Source organism: Geotrypetes seraphini, chromosome 13 (genome assembly GCF_902459505.1).
Source record: "Geotrypetes seraphini chromosome 13, aGeoSer1.1, whole genome shotgun sequence".
Lineage (NCBI taxonomy): Eukaryota > Metazoa > Chordata > Amphibia > Gymnophiona > Dermophiidae > Geotrypetes > Geotrypetes seraphini.
The window spans coordinates 62,469,798-62,496,001 of NC_047096.1; the positions used below are offsets into that span (position 1 = coordinate 62,469,798).

The following is a 26,204-nucleotide window of genomic DNA, read 5'->3' on the forward strand; positions in this document are numbered from 1 at the left end:
CATGCCACTTTGTGTTCCCAGGCTCCAACCGTACACGCAATGCCTACCTGTTTGCCTACCCTTCGTCAAAGGGATGTATCTACAAAAAATTCCTGGACAAAACCCTCTCTTTCCAAGCTGGCAAATGGAATGACTGCTTGACCACCCTCATCTCTCTTGCCCCATCCTACCTATCCTTCAGAAAATCTCTCAAAGCATACCTCTTTGATAAATTTCTCTAACCCCATCCCTCCCAACCAATCTACTAACCTCTACTCCGCCTCCCTTCCTTCCCTTCTCACCTATATACCTCATCTCCCCCGGATTTTACTATCCCCATTCTGCAATCCCTTGTAATTGTTACTGGATTATTTTGTTATTGCTACTGGTTACATTACACTGGTTAATCTAACTCTCTGTATCTTTGCTGTAAATGTACAGTCTCTTCTCCTGTAAATAGCTCTGAACTGTTTTGTGGTATTGCGGTATACAAAAATAAAGTTGTTATTATTATTATAGATGTATGACTGAAAAGGGACACTCTATATGCTTTTAAGAAGATCTTACAGAAGTGCTCAAAGGTCGACACAATTACAGACAATGCATGAAGCCAAGCATTGACTGCTTACAATGAGTTTGAATGTTAATGAACTTGATTTTCAGAAGTAAGAAACATAGGTGTAGCCATACTCCTATTTGGGGGGGGGGGGGAGAGAGATTTTTACCAAAGGTGAACTGAAGTGATCTTGGTATTCTCTAACCCTTCCCTCTCCCCCAACCCCTGCCACCATTGGCATAATAAAATATTATCTCTGCTGGCGGAGATGCCAAGCTCTGCCAGCCGAAGATGTCTCCTGCCTGAGTTGCACCTGTGCCGAATAAGTAGCTCTTAATTTAGCAGGGGTGGTTCAGCCACTAACGCAAGCCCTCCTGCACATGCTCAGTTAGGCTGAACTAAGCATACGTGGGAGAGCCAGCAGTAGAAGCTGAAGCACACCTGCTAAATTAAGTGCTGCTTATTCAGCGTATGCAGGACTAGTGTGAGAGATGTCCCCGGCTGGCAGAACTTGACATCCCTACCAGACATAATCGTAATTGTATCGACCTTTCAGCACTTCTGTAAGATCTTCTTAAAAGCATATAGAGTGTCCCTTTTCAGTCGTACATCTAATCATGTAAACTTATTGACCTTCTCTCACTATGTTATTTCCCCGCTGCAAACCCGAATGTAACCTCTCATGTAACTCCAATCCCTCATGTATTTCTTTCTCCATGTAACCCCAATTTCTTATGTAACATTTCTCTTCATGCATTCTGTAATTCGCCGATTGTCCAGCCTTCTTTCGATGTGAACTGCCTAGAAGTCGTTTGACTATGGCGGTATAGAAAAATAAAGTTATTATTATTATTACATATCTCCCATTCACATACCCCCCCAATCAAAGAAGTAAAACGGAAAAAACTATACGACGGCCTACTAGACACTCAAGCAGCAAAACTAGATAACCAAATCTCCAACCTATTGATAACAACCCCAGACTACAAGATGTTCAGAAAGGAAATAAAAACTATACTCTTCAAGAAATCCCTGAATAAAGCCTAATACCACGAATACCTCCTTCTTACCATCCCCTCCCTAACCCCTGATCCTACTTAACCCTCTCTTGGAAACGATCTCTGATCTAACTTTGTAACCCTCCTTCCATAACTCTTTTTGTAATCCGTTTTGAACCGAAAGGTAATGGCGGAATAGAAATCTGTAATGTAATGTAATGTAATTATTATTATAAAAGTAAAGAAGGCCTGAGCTGAAGGTAAGGAGACTCTGGCCCCCTAGCCCCCGCCCCCACCCCATAGCTATACCAACAGTAAGAGAGGTGCGTAGTAGAGTGTGTCAAAGATCAGTCTTGGGGCCGATTCTCTTCAGTATCTTTGTGGACAATATTGCTGAATGATTAGAAGGGAAATTTGCTTTTTTGCAGATGACACAAAGATCTGCAATACATTACATTACATTAGTGACTTCTATTCTGCCTGTACCTTGCAGTTCTAGGTGGATTACATCAGAAGATAACTGGACATTTCCAGGAAAATTACACTCTAGGGTGCTGGTTACATAAGAGTCTTAGAGGAAAAATTACAAGATGGGTGGTGAACATAGGAGAAATTACAAGAAGAGTAGACTGGCTATCTGAGAAGAAATTGAAAAACTGAGACATCACCTACAAAAACTAGAACAGTGGTTTTCACGACCTTTCAAGTCATCCACAATGAATGTGCATGAGAGATACGAGGACTGACAATTAAGTTTACGAACTCATCCTAGAAAAAATGCCACATACCTCATTGCTAAATATCACTATGGTCACCTTTGAAGTACTCCCCTTAGAAAGCTATGCACTGATATCATTTAGTCCACCCTTCAAAGCAATTTTGGAACTCTTCCTGGAATGCCCATCAGAGCTGTCATCATATTACCCTTGATGTCCTGAATGTCATCAAAATGTCTTCCTTTCCATATTTCCTTTATCTTCTGGTAAAGAAAAAAGTCACTGGGGACCAGATCAGTTGAGTAGGGAGGGTATTCCAATATAGTTATTTATTTTCTGGCTAAAAACTCCCTCACAGACAGTGCCATGTGAGCTGGTGTATTGTCGTGATGCATGAGCCATGAGTTGTTGGCGAAAAGTTCAGTTATTTTCGTCTAACTTTTTCACACAGCCTTTTCAGCATTTCCAAGTAGTAAACTTGGTTAACTGTTTGTCCAGTTGGTAAAAATTCATAATGAACAATCGGTCTGATTTCAAAAAAGATTAGTAACATTGTTTTGACTCTTGATTTGGCAGAACTTTTTTGGTTGTGGAGAATTGGCTGACTTCTATTGTGCACTTTGACGCTTTGTTTCAGGATCATATTGGTACACCCATGTTTCATCACCAGCAATAACAGCCCCAAACATCATCTTGCCTCTCCAAAAGGTCTTGGCAAACTGACTTTTCTTTGCTTTTGCTCATCGGTGAGCTCCTTCAGGACCATTTTTTGCACACACCTTTTTTTCACATGCCAAGATTTTCCTGTTTCTCTATCGATGTTTACTTGGTCTGCTATGCTTCTCACAGTCAGCCGATGATTTTGATGCACAATTTGACACACTTTTGTAATATTTTCATCAGTTCTGCTTTCTCGCCCCTTGAAAAAAACATTTAATCCATTTGTACACTGCCATTTTCTTCATGGCATTATCCCCATAAACTTGGACTAACATGTCCCTGATTTCACTTCCACTCTTGCCAAGTTTAACAAGAAAGTTAATGTTTGTTCATTGTTCTAATTCAAGCTCCGACATTCTTGTGATGGCACACGAAAACACGCAATTACAATAATGAACGTCACTCAGCAAGACACCACCGTATGTTGACATGAACACAGCTGTAAGACACTGATATATCAAGGTTATAAAACCTTATCACAGATGTGGATGGAAGTGGGGGAGGAGAGTGAGAGAGGGGAGCAGACACTGGATGGAAGTGGGGAGGAGAGAGAGGAGCAGATGCTGGAAAGAAGTGGGGAGGAGAGAGGAAGAAAGGACGCTAGATGGAATAGAAAAGAGAAAGGATGCAAGGGGGTACAGAAAGAGGGCACATACTGGATGGGATAAGGGGGATAAAGAAAAAAGGGCATATGTTGGATGGGAGAAAGAGGATAGAGTCATATAGTGGAGAGGGTGAGGGAAATGGATAGCAAGCTGTAAGTAGACACAGTGAAAATCGGGAAATTGAGGACTGGATACTAAGAATTTAATCTAGACAGAGACAGAAAATAAATTGAGAAGGAAGACCAAGGAAGAAATGGAAAATGTGGTCCAGCGATGACTGCATGGCACAAGCAAGTTCCACTCACTCATCGTGCCTATACAGTCTCTGACTTGTGAGGTTGCCACCAGAATTCACAGCAGCCATTTTGAAGGTAGACATGAGAGTGGGGCTTCATCTACTGCAGAGTTTGTATTTGTGTACGGTTTGTGTTCCCCACCCCCACCCATTTTTTATGATATTGTAAACCGCTTAGATGTTAACCCTGGTTTTATATTTGTCGTATATCAAAAAAATTGAACCTGAACTTTAGAAGTTTATAGAGAAGGAAAAAAAAAATTAGACAAAACCATTCAAGTGTTATTTACAGCAAAACTATACCTGGGTGAAACCGGATTGGTCTGTGTATATTATCTGTCAACAGCTGCATGACTCAGAGATTCCAGTAGAGGAAACAGCTCTCGTCACTTTCATGGTCTAAATATTCAATATATGTATTCTCTCTGCCTCAAATTCAAGTTGTTTACAGAGTAAAAGACAAAAAGCATCTTTCTGTTTTTACTGACGAAGCCTATTGAAAGCAAACAGTTGATTCCTCTGGCGACTGTTTTTAAGAGCTTTGCCTTCCCTTATGGCAAAGCTTGGATACATTATGAGGCTCAAAGTCTATAAGGATAATTTTTAAAGGGGATATACAGTATGCCCAGGTAGCTTGCCTTAAAAGATGAAAACTGTTTTCCTTTTAGCCCAGTGGTTCCCAAATCTGTCCTGGAGGAATCCCGAGCCAGACAGGTTTTCAGGATATCCACAACAAATATTTATGAGGTGAGATTTGCATACAGTGCCTAGTGCAGCTAAGGTTTATTGTCATTATACACCACTTATATCCTAAGTGGTTTAAATTCTGGTACTTTATAATATTTCCCAATCTGTCCCGGTTGGCTGAATCTCTATCTAGTGTACCTGGGGCAATGAGGGAGACTAAGTGACTTCCCCAGGGTCACAAGGAGCAGTGAGGGATTTGAACCCACAACCTCAGGATGCTGAGGCTGAAGCTATAACCACTGTTCCACACATACCCCACCATGATGTATTATTTATAATTACCTTATTCTGAGGTAGAGAATAGAATGAACACACCAGGGGCATTGCCAGACACTCAGTTTTGGGTAAGCCTGGATCCAAGTTGGGTGGGCAGATTTCTCTCTCTCCCACCTGTGCAATCTGGTCCCCACCCCTGGCATTGCAGTATGTCAAGCCCACCGCCGCATACCTTTTAGAGAGCCAATCTTTGCTGGCAGTGAGCACCGTGTCTGATACATGCAGCTCGCGCCAGCCCCACAGCCTTCCTTCTGACGTATTCCACCTATGCAGAAAGTTTCATCAGAAGCAAGGCTGTGGGGTCGGCAAAGATTGGCTGTATAAACGGTACATGGCAGGAGAGATTTGGGGAGCTTTTAGCTGGTGGGGCTTGGGGATCCCCACCAGCAATATGTAGATGTGCTGCTACTGGCTGGGCTTGAGGCCAAGTGGGTGGGCCCAGGCACTCCTCTGGCTACGCCACTGAAACACACACAATATGAAAATGAGTATAACACATACAGATATATAAACTAATTCCAGAAAATTTGTGGAAACTAGTCCATCATACGTTCACCAACTGAATTGTGAAGTACTTTGGAGAAACATAAACCTCTCAATACCTCAAGGCAGATCAAAAGACAAACACAATAGTCTTTCAACAGGAGCTTAAAAGAATCTAAAATTGGAGAACCACAGAATGCGCAGGCGTCCTTCAGTAACTCTAAAATGTATGCGCGCCGTGTGCTAGAAAGGAGGGTTTTTTGAGGGGGGGCATGTCATGGACAGAGAGCGAGTACTCCTATTCTAGCCAGTTAATGCATCTGCCTTACCATACGCTTCTTTGCACAGGGATACCGTGCAAAGACCTCACCACCTACAAAATGGGTGGTGATAAGTTGTCATGTGGTAATTTTTTTAAAAGGCAGCATGCTAATGGCAACTTTAGCACATGACTATTAATGGGGAAAAACAGAAAATCACCCGTTTTATGGCTGCGGTAAAAATGGCCTTAGATCGTGAGAAAGATATTCATAAGGGTGCTACAAAAAGCTAACTGGCTAGGTCCTTGCCCTGCCCATGCCCCAGTCCACCCGGCCAGTTACCAAGGATATTCAACAACACTAAGGGCTTCATTTCCAAAGCCATGGCAGCCATGCTGCTGTGGTAAATTCACCAAAATCCATTCAGTAACTATGGGCTTCAGTGCATTTATCACAGCAACATCGCTATTGTGGCTTTGTGAAAGACCCCGTAAGTCAGTGGTCTGAAACTCAAACCCTTTGCAGGGCCACATTTGGGATTTGTAGATACTTGGAGGGCCTCAGAAAAAATAGTTATATCTTATGAAAGAAATGATGGTTTTGCATGAGGTAAAACTCTTTATATTTCCTAAATATTTCCTTTTGGCTAAGTCTTAATAATAATATTGTCATTTATAGCTAAAGAGACATATGATCAAGAAATGGTTTTATTTTACTTTTGTGATTATGATAAACATACCGAGGGCCTCAAAATGGTACCTGGCGGGCCACATGTGGCCCCTGAGCTGCGAGTTTGAGACCACTGCCCTAAGTGAAATGTACAACAAGAAAGCTGGAACAAGTTCTATAAAGTATAGTGGTCTACAGTGACGCCAGTGGCATAACAAGGGTGAGAGGTGCCCGGAGCGGAGGTACCCCACCCCCCACTTTCATCTCTACCCCCCGATCCCCCTGCCGCAAGCGCACCCCCTTCCCTTCCCCCATTCCTCTAGTTGTTCACCACTGTAACAACTTCAACATGCACCTCGCGACCCTGGCGGCTCTCCCTCTGATGTCACTTCCTATGCACAGCACCCAGAAGGGACGTCAGCGAGAGAGCTGATGCAGTCGCGAGGAAAACGTCAAAGTTGTTGCTCACAGGGGCAAACAACTAGAGGCGGGAGGCTAGGGAAGGGTGGGGGGAGCGCGTATGTGGCGCAGGGAGGAGTGGGAAGAGGCAGAGGGGGCGGAGAGGAGGGGTGCCAGCACCCCCACCAACATGGCACCCAGAGCGGATCACCCCCACCCCCTTACTACGCTACTGAGTGAAGCTGCGCAATCAAAACATTGTATACAAAAGCCAAGCACAGGTTATTCTGCATTAAAATACAAAAAATAAAGAGATATAGGTGACTCACCCCCTCTAATACTAAGGTGCACTAACCAATTAGCGCACGCTAATCGAATTAGTGCGTGCTAAACGCTAACGCATCCATAAACTAACATGCATGTGTTAGCGTTTTAGCACGCCGCTAATCGGTTAGCGCACCTTAGTAAAAGAGGGCCTGAGACAGCAGCATAGACTTCAATCAATATAATCCAATTAACTCAAGCTGGTTTTCCGATCCCAATTGAATAAAGAGGTGTAGTACCGTGTTGGTCCACAAGGGTTTTGCAAGCCGAGAATTCCTCACGGGACATGTAGAATCTGCGGCGACTGCAACTGGTACAAAATGCTACTTTGTGGGTTGAAGAAGTTCGATCATGTAACACCTTCCTACCAACTTCTACACTGGCTGCCGATGGAGGCGCATGTGAAGTTCAAGTTTGGATGTTTTTGCTTTAAAGGTACTATACGGTTTGGCCCCTAAATATATAACTGACCTTTTCTCTTTCACAACCAACAAACATAAGAGAAGCTCACATCTGAATTTTGTTTCCCTACCAGTTAGGATGTAAATTTAAAAAAGTCATCATCAACATCTTTTCTCACATCAAGCAGCATTATGGGGTAAAGATCTGGAACAATTGCTTACGTCTACTACTTTTGGGGAATTTAGGAAACGCCTACAAACATATCTGTTCTTGAAGTATTTAGGTAACTGACCTATACAATCTTAGTCCACAACTACTGATCCCCAGAACTGTTAATCACTAACCCTTAACTTTGTTAAATCTACTCAATCTGTAACATCTTTTAATCATTGTAAACCGCACAGAACTTCATGGTCCTGCGGTATATAAACTGTTGTTACTCTCCTTTCCTCTCCGTTAAGAGATCCTAAGCACTTGTCCCAAGCTTTCATGAATTCAGATACAGTTTTCATCTCTACCATCTCCACCGGGAGGCTGTTCCATGAATTCACCACCATTTCCATGAAGAAGTATTTCTTTAGGTTACTTCTGAGTCTACCTCTCTTTCACCTTCATCCTTTGCCTCAATTGAAAGAGACCCACCTCCTATGCATTTATGCCACAACGGTATTTAAACATCTCTATCATATCTCCCCTCTCTCCCACACTGAGATCTTTAAATCTGTCCCCACACACTTTATAAAAGCAACCAATGACCAGTTCAGTACAAGGGAAAGGGGGAAGCCCAACCAACCAACTTTCTAAATTCTGAGCGTTAGTTTGCCACTGTAGCTGAAAAGAGTGTTGTCTTATTTCGTTAAGTGTCAATTTGCAGAAACAAAATTCTGTGTTTTGACATTGTTCCAGATCATTGATTGAACCATATCTACATCGTTCTCTTCTTGGTTAAGACTGAGAACTTTACCGCACCCCCTCGTAGTAACCTACTGGACCAACTCCATCCTGTATATATCTTTTTGAAGGTCCAGTCTTCAGAATTTACACAGTACTGTAAGAGGTTAATTCATCAATAGGCACTTACGGCCTCTTATACAAAGCCGCACTAGCGGCTGCCGCGTGGCAACAGCCCCGAAGCCCTTTAAATCTCTGGGATTCGGGACCGTTATCGCAGCGCAGCCACTAGCGCGCCTTTGTAAAAGAGGCCGTTAGTGATTTAGGACACGCTAACCACATTAGAGAACTCTTAATGATTAAAATATGCTAAATGCTAAGACACCCATTATATTCTTATCTAATCTAATCTAGTCTTTAGTTTATATACCGGATCATTTCCCGAAGGAGCTCGATTCGGTTTACAGTTCATTAAAAATAAGGTAACAGACTAATAGGCCAAGTGGAGAGAGTACTATTAGTTAAGATTAGATAGATATTTGAATAGTGAAAAGATAGAATATACTTAGTTGGTGTTCATCAACTGGTGATCTTAGGTAACTATTTCGTAAACAACCAAGTTTTTAGATCTGTCCGAAATTGATGTAGCTGATCTAACGCGGATAGCACTCACTAAATTGTATAATGCCCATTGATGAAATCCCCCCCTAAATGAGTTCTTACCAGAGACTTACACATTATCCCCAGGATACTCGTTAAAGTAATAGCAAGGTCGACAAGCGAAAATTGAGCGAATAAGCTTTCCCCCATCCCTTTGTTTCATTACCTTGCCCTTTATGATTTGATTTACAAATTGTATTTTTTCCCCTTTGTGTTCATCTGGTACACAGGTGTGTGAATTGTCTCGTTTGAGTAATGTGTTTTTTCTTTTTTTTACCCCAGTTTTACTAGTACTTGTAAATCGCATTGAATTAAGATTTTGCGATCAAAATCAAAACTTTATTAAACTTGAAACTTGAAACATCACCTCCTATGCTGGCCATTCCTCTCCCTATGCAACCAAGCATCCTTAGCTTTCACCATTCCCTTTTCTACATGTTGGGTCACCTTGAGTTCATTACATACTAACACACCAAGTTCCGCTCCTCTTTTGGGCACAGAAGATCTTCACCTCCTAAACTACCATTCCTTTGGGTTTTTGCAGCCCAAGTACAAGACCCGGAATTTCTTAGCAATAAATCTGAGCTTCCAGATTCAGTAAAATTCTTCAAGCCCCGCTAGGTCCTTCCTCATGTGATCCTCACCATCAGGGGTGTCTGTTCTTTGACAGATTTTGGTATCATCTGCAAAGAGGCAAACCTTATCAGACAACCCTTCAGTAATATCACGTACAAAAAAAAGTTAAAAAGAACCAGTCTAAGAACTGAACCCTGAACACACCACTGGTAACATCCCTTTCCTCACAGTGAGTTTCATTTACCATGACTCTCTGTTCAAGTTCAAGTTTATTAAAATTTGATTTCCCGCCTTATCCATATTCACAGCGGTATTGCAAAATTAAAATAGCAAGTTTACAGCTTTAAAAAAAACTGGGAAAGAACTAATTCAAAACACGTAAGACATAGACAGGCGATAAGACGGAGACTAATTGGAACAAGAGGAAAAAGGGAAAAGAACTGCAATATTTTAACAGTAAAGAACAATTAAGGGACAAACAAAAAGGAGGGGAAACCAGGAGAAACGGCCTGAATAGGTCGGACTAATGTTGTCTTAAAAGGACGGTCAAGCGTCAAAAGCATCTTTAAACTGGATTTAAAGTTATCTAGCGATGTAGTCTCTCTTAAGTGACTTGAGGCCGAGTTTCAAAGTGAGGAAAATCTAAAATGGTTAGGGCTCTTCAGCTTGGAAAAGAGATGGCTGAGGGGAGATATGATTGAAGTCTACAAAATCCCTAGTGGAGTAGAATGGGTACAACTAGATCGATTTTTCACTCCGTCAAAAATTACAAAGACTAGGGGCCACTCAAAGTTACTAGAAATACTTTTAAAACCAATTGGAGGAAATTTTTTTTCACTCAGAGAATAGTTAAGCTCTGGAACGCGTTGCCAGAGGTTGTGGTAAGAGCGGATAGCGTAGCTGGTTTTAAGAAAGGTTTGGACAAGTTCCTGGAGGAAAAAGTCCATAGTCTTTTATTGAGCAGGACATGGGGGAAGCCACTGCTTGCCCTGGATCGGTAGCATGGAATATTGCTAACTGGTGAATGTAGATCTAAAATTTAACTGATTTTCTGCAAAATTCTCAGGATTTGATCCAGACGAGGGCAACATTGCTGGTTACCTGTTTAAAGGAAATTGACAAAACTTTGATAACGAAGCTCTATTTTAAAAGTAAAGAATTAAAGTTTGTGGAGATAAAATCTTGATTTTTCCTGATGTAGCCAAAGCTACACAGCTCAGCAGAAAAGCCTTTCAGGCTTTAAGACCCAGAGTTGTGCAGTTAGGGGCTACTTTTTTCTTAAAATTCCCATAAGTGTTTGTTCATTTGCATGATAAAGATTATGTTTTTTGGGACCCGATACAGCTAGAGTCATTTCTTCAAGTAAATCAGAAGTAAATTTGCGCCTGTATAGATTATGTTTCTGCAGGGTGATTTGGGGGTAAATTACTGTTAATTTGTGCTTTAATAATAGGGGGGGAGGGGTTATATGTTTCCTTCCCCCCGAAATTACTTGTAAATATTTCTTGAAAATGAAGCGCTCTCTCTCAATATGGTGGGCTAGATGGATTGACCCGAGATAAAATGCAAGATATTATTGTATTGTATGAATAATTGTTTCCTTGTATCTATATCCTCAATTTGTGTTATTTGCATTGTTAAAAATTTTCAATAATAAAAAAGAATATTGCTAGCCAGGTACTAGTGACCTGGATTGGCCACCGTGAGAACGGGCTACTGGGCTTGATGGACCATTGGTCTGACCCAGTAAGGCTATTCTTATGTTCTTATGTTCTGTTGCTTTCCAATCAATCCTTCCTAATCCTATCAATCACTTTACAGCTCATACCATGGGTACTCAGATTATTTATTAGTTATCTAAGTGGAAACATGTTAGACAGTGGCATCGCAAGGGTAGAAGCGCCCAGGGCAGTGCCCCCTCCCCCCCCGCATCCTCCTCTCCCTCACCGCTCCTTCCACACCCCCCCCCCACTCCACACCTGTGCTCTCCCTTCCCCCCACGTACCTCTGTAAATCTTTGCCAGTGCAAGTGGCTTCTCCAGCATGCCACCGGAACCATCGTTGGGTTCCCTCTGATGTCACTTCCTGGCCTCGTGACCTGGAAGTGATTCAGAGGGGAACCAGGCCAGCACAAGCAGCAGGCAGGAGAAGTTGATCATGCTGGCAAGGATCTACAGAGGTATGGGATGGGAGGAAGGATGGTGTGAGCATGGTGTGGCGGGGCAGAGAGGTGACGGAACCCCCATCGAGATGGCGCCTGGGTTGGACCGCCTCCCCCCCTTACAATGCCACTGATGTCAGAGGTTTTGCTACTGCTACACCAGTTCTAGTACTCTCCCTCAATCCAACTCTCTGGTCTCACAATCAAAGAAATTGATCAAATTTGTCTGAAAAGATCTGCCTCTAGTAAAACTATGTTACCTTGGGTCCTGTAATCCATTGGATTTCAGAAACTTCACTATTCTGTTTTAAACACGTTTCTATTACTTTCCATGGAAAAGTCAGACTTACCGGCCTAAAGCTCCCAACCTCTTCCTTACTTCTACTTATGTTGCAGGGGACCACATCTGCCCTTTTCCAACTCTCTAGGACCATACCCAGCTCTAGAGAAACACTGAAAATAACTTTTCTACTTACTGGGTGTATGCCCTCTGGCCCCATGGCTTTGTCCATCTTTAGTTTAGCTAGCTTCCTTACAAATACAGTCCTTTGAATATCATTCAGGGTCTACCACACCTTCATTCCTATCTGTGTTTGTCTTTTGTGGTCCTGCTCCCAGCCCTTCAGCTGTGAACACAGAACAGAAATAATTGTTAAACACTTTTGCCTTATCTTTATAAGCTTCTACATATTCCTCCCCTTCACCTTTGAATCACACAACACCACTTTTGCACTTTCTCCTATTACTAATCTATCTAAAAATATATTGCCCCACCCCCCAGTTTACCATATTGGCTAGTTTTCTTCTATTTGCATCTTTTTGCTTTGCTGATTACTCTACCAGCTTCTGCGGCAAGCTTTAACACATGCCTACAGCAGCAAAAATGGTTTACAACAAAGTGCGCCAAGGCGTCCCACAGTAAGCTGCAGATGGCACTTGCTGCTTGCTAGAAAATAAAATTAATTTTTTAGTACTGGGGGCATGGTGGTGTCAGAGAGTGGGTATGTTCTTTGGTAATCGATTAGCACATGGGCATTACCACATGCTAATTAACGCAGATATAGAGCATGAGTCCCTACCACCTACAAAATAGGTGAAAATAGAGGCTCACATGCTAATGGAAAAAATTAGCCATTAATAGGAAAATCAGCCATTTTACCCCAATGGTAAAAACGACCTTAGTGGGTGAGAATGACCTGCGTTAGGGTACGCTACGGCAGCATTTTACCACTGTTTAGTAAAATGGCCCCTTAGCTTTTCCAAATACTGTCGCCTGTCTTCCTATTCTCTATGATCACTTTTTCTGCATCTTTTCAACTACTACTTCTAGGAACCAAAGCAGGAACTACTTCCTTTCTTTACAAAATGGTTTGGTGCCCTTATAATTTCTCCTTTCAGTTTTGTCCATTGCTTTCCTACTTCTTCCAGATGTTCCTATCCAGGCAACTCCTTGACGTAATCTCTCATCTGAACAAAGTTAGCTCTTAAGCAGCCTAGAACCTTCACTTTTGAATTAATCCTCTTCACACCTGTCTTAATATTAAACCACATCATTCGATGCTCACTGGATGCCAGATGATCACCCACTATAACATCAGAAACATTCTCCCTAAGTTCAGTGTGGCCCTATCCCATGTGGGTTCCATTACCAACTGCTGGAATAGTTCTTTCTGTAGCAATTCCAAGATCTCCCTACTTCTAATTCAAAATGATGAGGTGACTCTTTCAAATTTGGAAGACCTATAAATCAAATGTGCCATCATATTTTGCAATGTCTGAAGTCTTTTAAATATACCCCAGTCAGGTTTTTCTATGAACCCTGTCTCCATGACTGCCACTAGATCAAAACGAGAAGCCAGCTTGCAGTGATCTCCACCTTAAAGTCCATGAAATTTCTGAAAATATCATATGCTTCTTTCTAACAGATTTCTAAGATTCCTCTTTGTGCATGCTTAAAATGTTCTTCAAAATAGATAGGGCGAATCATAGGGAAGGTCCTGAAGCCCCAAAGCAGCCATACTTCGATTTCACATCATTCAGACAGTTGGCCCAGTCTCCGATCCTGAGCTCACTGGAATACTGCAACAAAATCTACCTAGGATCTCACAAAAAAACCATCAAGAAACTGATCCAGAACACATCCATCCGACTAATCTTTGGCTTGAAAAAATCCAACCATAACACCCCTTACTACAAGAAATTTCACTGGCTACCTATTGAGGCCAGAATAATCTTCAAATATGGTCACCTCTGCTTCAAGACCCACCTCGGCACCATACCCACCTACCTCGTGAAACACCTCACCCTACAGGACAAACTCCGCCTCTCTCGCAGAACATTACTGTTCACATTTCCTTCTCCCAATGAATGCAAATTCAAAAGATTCCTCAACAGGACACTCTCCTTTCAAGCAGGGATCTGGAACAACACCTTTAGCGACCTAATCCTGAATGTACCAACATACCATTCATTCAAAAAATCACTAAAAACCCACTTATTCGACATATTTATCTGATCCTTCAATTTCGCTCATCTGTTACCTCTTCTTACACATTCCTTCCTCCTACTCTATACCACCCCGTTCACTCAACTGTCTTCCACACCTTCCCAAATCTAACTGATGTAACCTTGCTACCCTTACAGCACTTCATGTTGTATACTGTCTTGAACTGAAAAGGTATGACGGGATATTATTATTATTAGCCTACAATCCTGAGCGAGTTACAAAAAAATGCTCATATGGATAACACTAAACAATAGACACACAAACAAACACCAAGCAACAAACACATAAACAACCAGAATGCTATAAGATATCAGACCAGCAGTAATACAAGGACTCAACCTCAGCTTTCCCATTTACATGAAAAATATCTCTCAAAGAGCATTGTTTTAATCAACTTCCTATAGTTCAGCAAGGACGGGGCGCACTGTACCTCAAAACGGTAATGCCTTTCTACAACAGAACGCCTTGCACCACAATCATCGAATGACGAAGTCAGGTCAATTTCACCTGTTTCAGAGATAGAACTTCCAAACAGAGCTTTTCAAATGGGGAGCTATATGGGGAAGGGAAGGACAGGAAAAGGCACTGCTGAACCAAAGGAGGGGAGGTTGAAGGGATAGGTTTTAGATTCAGGATGAGAGAGATAGAGATAGGGCTGGGGAAGGTGAGAGATATTTGATGAGATGGGATGGGGGTAGAGAAAGAGATTGGACTGAGGAGAAGAGAGGAGGCAGTAGGGAGAGATGTCCCCGGGGTGAGGGGTGTGAGAGGAAGGAAAGAAAGGAGTGGGATAAGAGAGACAGAGCAGGGATACTTGCCATGGAGGAACATAGGGACAGGGACAGAGAGGGGCAAGTCTGAACAGAGAGGGGAAAGGGACATAGGAACAATGCTGGACATTGGGGTAGGGTGATGGTGCACAGAGGGGCAATGCTGATCACAGGGAGATAGAAAGAGACAGAGGGACAAGATGCAGGACAAGGCAAAATAGGAACACAGATGGGAGAAGCTGAAAATAGGGCAAGGATAAGAACAGGAACACAGAAGAGAGATGCTGAATAGGATGGATAGGGAAAGAGAGGGAAGATGAATGGTAGTCAAGAAGAAACGTCAAATGGACATAAGACCCTGGAAAAAGCAGAAAAAAAAAACCAGAGAAAAGTAGAGACACAGAGGATAAAGTGAATGATAAAAATAATATTCTCAGACCACAGAAAATCAACAAAAAGTATTTTACTCAAAATTTATTAATTTGGCATAATTCAGCTTTTCAGTGTAGAGATCTTGTCTATTGGTGTTTTAGATCCTAGTGTAACATTTATATGCCTTGCTACCTTTTCACACATAAGGCTGTTGCTCTTTGAGGGCTGGGAGTTAGTGCCATTAGGGTAGGGTTACCAGATGTCTGGATTTACCCGGACACGTCCTCTTTATAGAGGACATGTCCGGGAAAACCCACCCCTTTGTCCAGGTTTTGAAAAGCTTCCACCTCGGGACCATGTGTGCAATGTTATTACTTCACACCCGCATGCGCAGATGCCCTCCCGATGTGGCTCCTGTCAAATCCAATCCAATTTTGTTCACCATTTATTCTGTAACTCGGTGCAAATCTTCAGCCCGGTCAGATGATGAATTGCTCAATGTATCTCAGAAACTGACATAAAATGATTAAAAAATTAATAATACATTGCGTTCCAATAACTCTGTGGTTACTGCCCCTACCCTATGGAATTCGCTGCCTAACCACTTGCGCTGTGAATCTGATTTAAAACAATTTAAAGCAAAACTAAAAACATTCTTGTTCCAAGACGCTTTTGGATAACAACGGTCCTCTTAAGGGCAAAATTTAAAACTGCTTTTTTACCTTAAACTATTGTTTTTTTCCTTTTATTTTGCTCCTTTTCTATAATTGTAGTTCTTCCCCACTACCCTATTGTTTGAAGTAGTTCCGTACGTTACATCAAAACCTTTTGTTATGTTTGGACGTTATCTAGTATCCCTTGTTTTTATGTGCTTTTATGTAATTTTATATTGAAAAACGGCTTAGAAATCTGAATAAGCGGTCTAAAATTTTTTTTTATAAACTTGAAAACTTGATGTAATTTTCTCCCAATATAACTCTCAATCCCTTCACCAATAAAGAAACTACATAATGTTGAAATTGTCAATATGCGAAATGATTCCTCCAGCCCACCAATTTTTGAGATTGAAAAATATTCCCAAGGCTGTAAGCCACCATCTGCTGTCAACACATGTTCCAATATTATACCTTTTCTAGTCCATGAAAAAAAAATTGTTGGTTCTCAAATCCTGGTAAAAGCTGTAAATGACTTCTAATAGGGAGTTGACACTACAAAGTCACCCTGTTAATAAATGCACTCTCTCCATCCATCTCTCAAAGAGCGAAGAATTATACTTGCCCGCAAATCTCATGGCAGAAATTTCTAAGGAACTTGTAATAAAGTATTCAGCATCTGAATTATGTGTTTCATAATCTAAAAAGGTAAGTACAATCTATTTAAAAAAATCTATCTCCCAGATATCAAATTATAACATAAAACTCACTTGGATACCGCAAATACCATTAATTTATATGCGGTTCACAAAGACTAGTAGTACAAATGAATAAACAACCAATATCTAGCTTCTGAAAGATTCCCTAAAAAGATATGTTTTTAAGGTGCGTCAAAATTGTTGATACGAATTTGGGAATATGAATATATGAGTTAAATCCCTGGCCTATGAGGCTGCCTGAAAAGATAATAATCGTTCCTGAAATTTCTTATATTTACAGAAGGGAATAAAAATAATGAATGAGATTTTCTAGGATGTTTAAAGTTTGTGATGATAAAAGATTCCATAAGATACTCAGGAATAGAGCCTGTTAGTGTCTTAAAACAAATACAACCAAGTTTAAATTTAACCCGTGCCTCAACTGGAAGCCAGTGCAATCGACAATAAAATTCAGTGACATGATCATACTTCTTTAAATTGAAAATCAATCTGACTGCTGCATTCTGAATTTTGTGCAGTCTATGAAGATTTTTCTAAGTACCAGCAAGAAGAACAATGTTACAATAGTCCAACTGACTAAGGACAAGTGATTGAACCAATCCTTGGGTTTTTCCCATTCCAAAGAAATAGAGTAATAACTTTATTCAAAAACTTAATATCTTTCTTCAATAATCTAATAGGTAAGATTTGTAGAGTATAAAGCTATTTAGTGAATACTATCATACTATAAAGATTAATCCTACCATGTGAGGAGACTGGGAGAACAGTTCATTGAGTGAAACAAGTCTTTGTATATTCTAGAAATAAATCTACATTAAATTTATATAACGCTTTGCGATAAGAGTACAAACCTTTTGGTCATTTGTTGGTCTTCATCTGCAGACGATCATGAGGAGTAGAGTTCCCTTGAAGGCGGATGTTCTGCTTTTTTCTCAATTCTCCTCTTTGGGATTTTCCTTATTGCTGAAAAAAAGCTTCGTTATTGGCTCGAAAATGTATACTTTTGCTTTGGCGGCAAGCAGAGGTATCTGCCCTTACCATGTGGAAAAATTAATTGTTTACCTGGTTAAAGTATGAATATTTGGATGTTAAGAATTGTGGCCCTGGCCGTTGGAGGAAATTCGGGGCAATATGGGCTCCAGACTGGGGTAGTTTATCCCATGGCGCCCAAAGTGCCCTCTTGAATTTTTGACACTGGAGTGCTTGGAGGGGGGGAGGAATGGGGGGTGGTTATTGCTTGGTTTCTTGGTTGGGTCCATTTGTCTCCACGCAGACACCACGCGGTAGACTCTTTCATCGTGTGTTTTGGTTTATGGATTTATTTGTTCCCAGAGTATTGTCCCTTTTATCTTATATACCTATTTCAAAATAAAAATTTATTAAAAAAAAAAAAAATTATATAACGCTTTCGTAGAAGACAGCTCCACTCCCAAATAAGAAAACAAATGCTCTACTTAACTTAATGGAAATATTCCCTCCCATTGTGTTCTAATGGACTCCTCTGTAGGTAAAGCCTTAGATTTATGAAAGTTAAGTTTAAAACCTGATTAATCCCCATAGTCTGAGAACTGCTCCATCAAAAATCCAAGCGACTTCTGGGGATCTGTTAAGTGAACCAATAAATCACCCACAAACGCAGATATCTTAAATTACTAGTGGCCTATACATACTCCCTGGATGTCTGGATGGTCCAAGATCTCCCTAATCATTGGATCTAAACAAAAAGAAGTGGTGAAAGAGGATACCCTTGAATTGCATTTAGAGCAGGGGTGTCCAACCTTTTGGCTTCCCTGGGCCACATTGGAAGAAAAAAATTTGTCTGGGGCCACACAAACACTAACGCTAGCTAATGAGCATAAAAAAGGTCGAGCAGGTCCCAAATTTGCAATCACTAATATAGAAGATGTACATATCTAATAATAAACCTTCATTAAAGGGACACTGTGGAGAGGAACCCCAAAATGTAGTAATACCCTGACTGACCGATCCTCCACGTGCGCCACTGACAGCGGAAGCCTGTCTCTCCCATTCACTTCTATTACAGCTATGGTGAGCCTCTTCAGAGGTGAGCCTCATTAGAGCAGGGGGTCTCCAGTCCTGACGATTTGATGTTTTCTTCTTTTTCCGGGCTCACCATTCATCTTTCATTTCTGTACCTTCCCTTCCACTGCCATAGCCAACATTTATTTTTCTTTCCCTCTGTCTACCATCTCTCTCTCTCCCTGCCTTGTGCCCTATCTCAAATCTCTCTATCCCTCTCCATACACCATCTCTCCCTTCTTCCCCTCCATTATTTGCAATTTCATCCTCTCCCCTTACCATGCATGCCTCCCTCTCTCCCTGTACCACCAACTTTCCTTCCTCTTACCTCTTCCCTCTCCCTGTGCCGCCAGCTTTCCTTCCTGAAATTCCTTTCACCTCTTTCCTCACCCTAAGCCATCAACTTCCCTTCCTCTTCCCTCTCCCTGTGCCACTAGCTTTGCTTCCTTAAGTTCATTTAACCTCTTCTCTTCCACTGTGCCACCAATGTTCCTTCCTCTCACCCTCCCCTCCTCCTGTGCCACCAGCTTTCTTTCTTGAAGTTCCTTTCATCTCTTCCCTTCCCCATGCCACCAACTTTTCTTCCTCTCCTCCCCTGTACTCCAAGGTTTGCTTCTTCAGGTCGCGGTATCGGCAGTGACTCTCACATGCTGCCTGACACAGAGAGATTTCCGGGGCAGCAGCAGGCAGTGTGTGGGAATTGCTGCCAATACCGCGACCCAAAGAAGTAAACCTTTGAGTACAGGGGAGGAAAGGAAGAAAAAAGGTTGGTGGTACAGGGGAAGGGAAGGGGTGAAAGGACGATGAGACTACAACAAGATTCAATTCTGATACGGCTGGCTTGGCGAGATTCGTCAGGTGAAAAGGGAACTCCATTCCTTCCTCCCTCCTATACCCCTGTGCAGAGGTTTTTCATCTCTCCCTCCCCCCACCCATGAGACCACAACTTTTGGGCCTCCTAAAACAGCAGCGGTAAACAGGAGTTATTTTGGACCAGCATCTAACTATGAAAAAACAAATAGATGCTGTGGTACGTAAGGGTTATTACACGCTATGGAAACTGCGAACCATTAAACCTTCTTTTGAGCTTTCTGCTTTTAAACTTCTGGTACAATCTTTATTATTGAGTCTTTTTGGATTATTCTAATAATGTGTACAGTATTTAACAATTCCCAAGAAAGACATGGTTCGACTCATACTGATTCAGAACACAGTGGTTAAAATGATCTACGGTCTTAAAAAATATATGATCATGTGACTCCATTTTATTGTGAATTGCATTGGCTGTCAATGGAGGCTCGTGTTTTGTTTAAGTTGGGTTGCTTTTGCTATAAGATTAAGTACGGTACCACTCTGTCTTATATGGTCTCTCTAGCATCGTATAAAAATAGTAGAAAGTCTCATGCCCTATTCACCTTCCCGTGAGTACAGGGCTGTAAAAGTAAGAAATTTCTGGACCATACTTTAGCATTCCAAGAAGCTTCACACGACAGAGAATTTTGATTGTTATTACTTGGAGCTTGCTCTTATAAATATTTCAGAACTCAACTGAAAACTTATCTCTTTTCAAAATACTTGATCATATAATTTATTTTTGTCATTCTTAAATTTTGTAAATCTCATGGAAGTCATGGTTACGTGGTTAAGTAGTATGATGTTATGTTATGTTCTCGGCCTGTTAACCAGGGCTTCCCTCTGCCGCATCATCAGTGATGTCATCAGTGACACAGCAGAAAGAAGGCCACGGTGGGCAGGCCAGGAGCAGTCTGTTCATCACCGCTGCTGCTTTAGGAGAGGAGACTCAGGACTCACCAAATTCGGTGAGTCTGATTTTTTTAAGAAAACAAATCGATTCATCAAAGTGAATCGGTGAATTGGGCAGCACTAATGTCAAGCCGGGCCGCACAAAACACTTTGCCGAGCTTTGGGTTGGACACCCCTGATTTAAAGTATTGTGTGCGGTTCTGCAGACAGCACTTACAGAAAGATTTAACCAAGATGGAGTCGGTTCAGAGGGCAGCTACTAAAATGGTCAGTGTTCTTCATCATAAACATATAGAGACAGACTTATAGGCCTCAATATCTTGTAGGGTTACCATATGGCTCCAGCAAAAGGAGGACGGATTGAGACATCTTGGTTTTAGTTCCATTGCTCAGGAAACTACAAAGCCATGGAATAGAGGGAGATATACAAAGGTGGATAGGCAAATGGTTGGAAAACAGAAAGCAGAGAGTGGGCATAAATGGAAAGTTCTCAGACTGGGAGAAAGTGACTAGTGGTGTGCCCCAGGGCTCCGTGCTTGGGCCGATCCTATTTAATATTTATATCAATGACCTGGAAGACGGAATATCCAGTGAGATCATTAAGTTTGCAGACGACACAAAGCTATGCCGGGCAATCAGATCGCAGGAGGATAGCGAGGAACTCCAGAGCGACTTGTATCAGTTAGAGAAATGGGCAGATCAATGGCAGATGAAGTTCAACGTGGAGAAATGCAAAGTAATGCATTTAGGTAGTAAGAATAAGGAATACGAGTATAGAATGTCAGGCGCAACTCTGGGTAAGAGCGAACAAGAAAAGGACCTGGGTGTACTGATAGATAGGACCCTGAAGCCGTCGGCACAATGCGCGGCAGCGGCAAAGAAAGCAAACAGAATGTTAGGCATGATAAAGAAAGGAATCACGAGTAGATCGGAGAAAGTCATAATACCGCTTTATAGAGCAATGGTCAGACCACACTTGGAATACTGTGTCCAACATTGGTCTCCCAACCTAAAGAAGGATATAAAACTGTTAGAGAGGGTGCAGAGACGAGCAACGAAGTTAATAAGAGGTATGGAGAACTTGGAATATGAGGAACGACTCAAGAAACTAGGACTGTTCTCCCTTGAGAAGAGAAGGCTGCGAGGGGACATGATCGAGACGTTCAAAATGCTGAAAGGCATCGATAAAATAGAGCAGGAAAATAAATTATTTACATTGTCCAACGCGACACGGACAAGAGGACATGGTTTGAAGCTAAGGGGGGACAAGTCCAGGACAAATGTCAGGAAGTTCTGTTTTACGCAGCGAGTGGTAGACGCCTGGAATGCTCTCCCAAAGGAGGTTATCAAGGAATCCACTGTGCTGGGATTCAAAGGCAAATTAGATGCACATCTCCTTATGAGAGGCATAGAGGGATATGGGTGACTAAAACTACATCAGGTGTATACCTGACTGGGCCTCCGCATGTGCGGATCGCCGGACTTGATGGACCATGGGTCTGATCCGGAGATGGCAGTTCTTATGTTCTTATGTTCTTATGTAAAACCCAGATGTTTCAACCCGTCCTCCTTTTCTGGAGCCATATGGTAACCCTATCAATATGTATATTTTAAGGGGAGGAGGGGGAAACGAGAGAGAGATTTGATTGAGACCTTTCTATGACATAAATGCACAGGTGGGTCTCTTGCAAATGAAAGAGTGCTCTGGAACAAGAGAACATAAGAAGAAGTTGAAAGGGAATAGACTCAAAATTAATTTAAGGAAATAGTACTTCTTTACGGAAAGGAAGATAGAAGATTGGAATGAACTCGTAGTGGAGATGAGGAGTGTGTCTGAAGTCAGAAAGCATGGGGCAAACATTTGGGATCTCTTAGGAGGAGGAGGAGATAGCAGATGATATGGATGGGCAGACTGGATGGGCCATTTGGCCTTTATTTGCCATCACTTTCTATGTTTCTATAACATGCACACAGATAAAATGAGGGCAGAACAAATAGTAACTTTTTTATTTCCACATGATTAAAGCAGAATATGCCCCACTCTCAGGTTTGTTTCCTTCCCACAATGCAACTTCTCTTTTCCTAGATATTATTAGAATTTGTTATCATTAGAAATGGTGACTCAGGCTAGGAAAATTCAATTAATTTATCTACCCATTTACAAGTTGATAATGGAGAGGGCAAGCCAAGCATCTTTCTTTACTACATACTCTGTGAACCTGAGCAAAACACATAGACTTCCTGCTTTAGACATAAGTTCAAAAAAAAATTTTCTATATTTTATTTTAAGAATAGCCATACTGGGTCAGACCAAAGGCCCATAGTCCACTATCCTGTTTCCAAGAGAGGCAAATCCAGGTCAATAGTACCTGGCAGAAACCCCAAAACAGAACTCCCCCAAAATTTGCGTAATGTTCCAGGAACCCCCGCAAATTTTGAAAAAACACGAATACGGTTTTTCGCCTGTCAAAAGGAAGGGAAGGCAGGAGAGGGAAGCTGGAGAGACAGGAAAGGGTAGCTGGAGTGCCGGCAGGTGAAGAAAATCACTCGTGGTCTGCTCCGACCGTCTCTTCCTGTCATAAAGTCAGGCTACATCAATCAGGAGCTGCTTTGACATGCAGGAAGAGGCGGTTGGAGCAGATCGCAAATGAGTGAGTCCACAAACCGCAAATTCACGGGGGAACACTGTAGTACAACATTCCATGCTACCATCCCAGGGCAAGTGTGTGTCTTCCCATATGTCTGACTCAATGGCAGACTATGGACTTTTCCTCTAGGAACTTGTTCAAATAGACTTAATAGATAAGGACAGGTTGTTCAGCCTCTCCAAGGTAGGGAGAACGAGAGGGCACTATCTAAAATTGAAAGGGGATAGATTCCGTACAAACGTAAGGAAGTTCTTCTCACCCAGAGAGAGGTAGAAAACTGGAACGCTCTTCCAGAGTCTGTCATAAGAGAAAACACCCTCCAGGGATTCAAGACAAAGTTAGACAAGTTCCTGCTGAACCAGAACGTATGCAGGTAGGGCTAGTCTCAGCTAGGGCGCTGGTCTTTGACCAGAGGGTCGCCGTGTGAGTGGACTGCTGGGCACGATGGACCACTGGTCTGACCCAGCAGCGGCAATTCTTATGTTCTTATGTTCTATGTTAACCCCCGTTACCACATCCTCTGGCAATGCGTTTCAGGGTTTAATTATTCTCCGAGTGCAAAAAATATTTCATCCTAATGGTTTTAAAAGTATTTCCCTATAATTTTATAGTCTTTGTAATTTGCCTATTACAATATTTGTAATTTTTGATGTAGTAAATTATCAAACTACTCGTAGCTGGTTCTACGCCACTCGGGATTTTGTAGACTTCAATCATTTCTCCCCTCAGCTCTCTCTTTTCTAAGCTGAAGAGCCCTAACTCTTTAGCCTTTCTTCATCTTGGTCGCTCTTCTTTGAACCTTTTCTAATTCCGCTATATTGTTTTTGAGATATGGCGACCAGAATTGAATGCAGTACTCAAGATGAGGTTGTACCATGGAACGATACAGAAAAGGAACTTTGTCTGTTATTTAAAGCAACATCCTCTGTAGGAAATGTACTTCCTGGAATCACTAGTGGAGGTCTTGACGAGACTTCCTCTAGAAATGTTTCATCAATATTTTTTTTAGTTTAAATTCTGTTTATTAGCTGGAAAGTCACATTCCAGTACAAATCAAAGCAACTTCAATGAAAAACAGCAATAAATGCAATGATACGAATATTCCAAAGATGTTGTTTTTTTTTTAATTTAACGAACTAAACCCTCCCATTTAAAAGCTAACACCCCCTTCCCATCAACCTCAGTAGGCATATTCCAAACACAACAGGGGACCATGTGTCTTATGCCCGTCCCCCCACTCCATGCTGAAACACTGCTTCCTTACCTCCCTTCCCCAAATAATCATACCCTCAAACCTGCCTAGTGCAGGAGCTAGTATATCAGGAAAACAATAAGGCTTCCCAAATTACATTCCCAGCTGATTCAATATTAAACTGTGAGCTCTGCTCGGTTGGGATTATATATATATATATATATTTTATTTTTTTTTTTAATTTATTTATTTATTTAAATTCCAGATAGGCTTGATTTTTCTTCTTTCTTAAAGTGAATGTGGCATCTTGCAGTGTCAAAATGAAGGCATCTCTACTTGGTCCAATATTGTAAAAGAGCCTGAAGTCCCTCAATTCCCACTTTCTGAAGAAATAAACACTTTCCAGTCCCCTCGATCTAAAAGTTGGCAGAAGGACCCAAACAAATCCCAAAAGATAAAATGCTATGCACTGGGACAAATTTCTCCCCACAAATTTAACTATGGTAGTACGGTTCTACAATAAGACTGAACCGTAGTACTATTGCACAAGGCATGAATGGAAGTTCCTTCAACTATCCCACATTTTAGATAAATTTGATGGCTTGTCGTTGTGTAGCATATTCTCTGTTTAATATTCTAAATCTACTTTCTCTTAGATCTGTGCTATAGACTGCATTAGCAGTGACTTAGACCAGCCTTAAGAAGGAGATCTTGTTTTTTGATGTTCCTAGATCCACATTCCATTTATTTGTTAAGTCCTAGTAAGGACTTCATAAAATTGAGAAACAAAGAGTCAATTCTCTTTGTTCTCCTCCAGAATTATGCAGAACACTAGTACTTCTCCTATAAAAGACAGCACTTTCTTTTACTGTAAGTTAGAGACAATGGAAAATACCCCAGGTATTTGACCTCCTGTCCTCTCAGGAAGCATTTCTTTGGATTGGCCATTAACCCAGCAAATAAAGAATCTTCAATTCCCGCATTTCCCAATGATGCATTTTCTATCAGCAGAAATGCAAGTGAGGAAATACTTCAAAGAGGTTTTAGAATTACCTAATTTTGAACAAATTGTCACAATACATTACTACTTGCCTAGAAGAAAAATAGCTAATCTTGAACAGGAGGATGACCTTGCTATGTTCTAGTGTGCAGTGGGGGCCAAAAAATTAAACAGGATGCTAGGAATTATAAGGAAAGGAATGGTAAACGGGATTAAGAAAATGATAATACCGCTGTATCACTCCATGGTGTGACTTCACCTTGAGTATTGTGTTCAATTCTGGTCACCATATCTCAAAAAAGAAAGGTTCAAAGTAGAGCGACCAAGATGATAGACGAGAAAGGAACGCCTCTCACATGAGGAAAGGCTAAAGAGTTTAGGGCTCTTCAGCTTGGAAAAGAGATGGTTGAGGGGAGATATGATTGAGGTCTACAAAATCCTGAGTGGTATAGAACAGGTAAAAATGAATCAATTTTTTACTCATAAAATACAAAGACCTGGGAACACTTATTTATTAAAAAATGATTTGTAACCCGCCTATCTACAAATCTAGGCGAGGAACAGCAAAAACATACTAAATCAGGGAAAGACAAACAAATATCTAACAATAAAAATATAATAAAAAATTCATAATTTAATTGAACAAGCTTTTTATAGAATTAGGGGATTAATATATTGATGGCGAAAGCTAGAAAGATGCTAGGGTGCATAGGGAGAGGTATGGCCAGTAGGAAAAAGGAGGTATTGATGCCCCTGTATAAACTCTGGTGAGATGTCATTTAGAATATTGTGTACAATTCTGAAGGCCACATCTTCAAAAAGA

At 41.3% G+C, this 26,204-nt stretch overlaps 1 protein-coding gene across 3 annotated transcripts in view; it reads right to left on the minus strand.

Annotated features, from left to right (window-relative positions):
- Positions 1–26,204, minus strand: part of HEPACAM (hepatic and glial cell adhesion molecule) — a 201,741-nt gene that overhangs the window by 92,914 nt on the left and 82,623 nt on the right. Inside the window, exon 1 of one of the 3 annotated variants that reach the window (XM_033919343.1) lies at positions 17,589–17,636. The exons of the other annotated variants lie outside the window; for them this stretch is intronic. The gene's annotated coding sequence lies outside the window, so the exon portion shown is untranslated. Of the gene's footprint in view, positions 1–17,588; positions 17,637–26,204 lie in introns of those variants that run through there. 3 annotated transcript variants of the gene reach the window in all.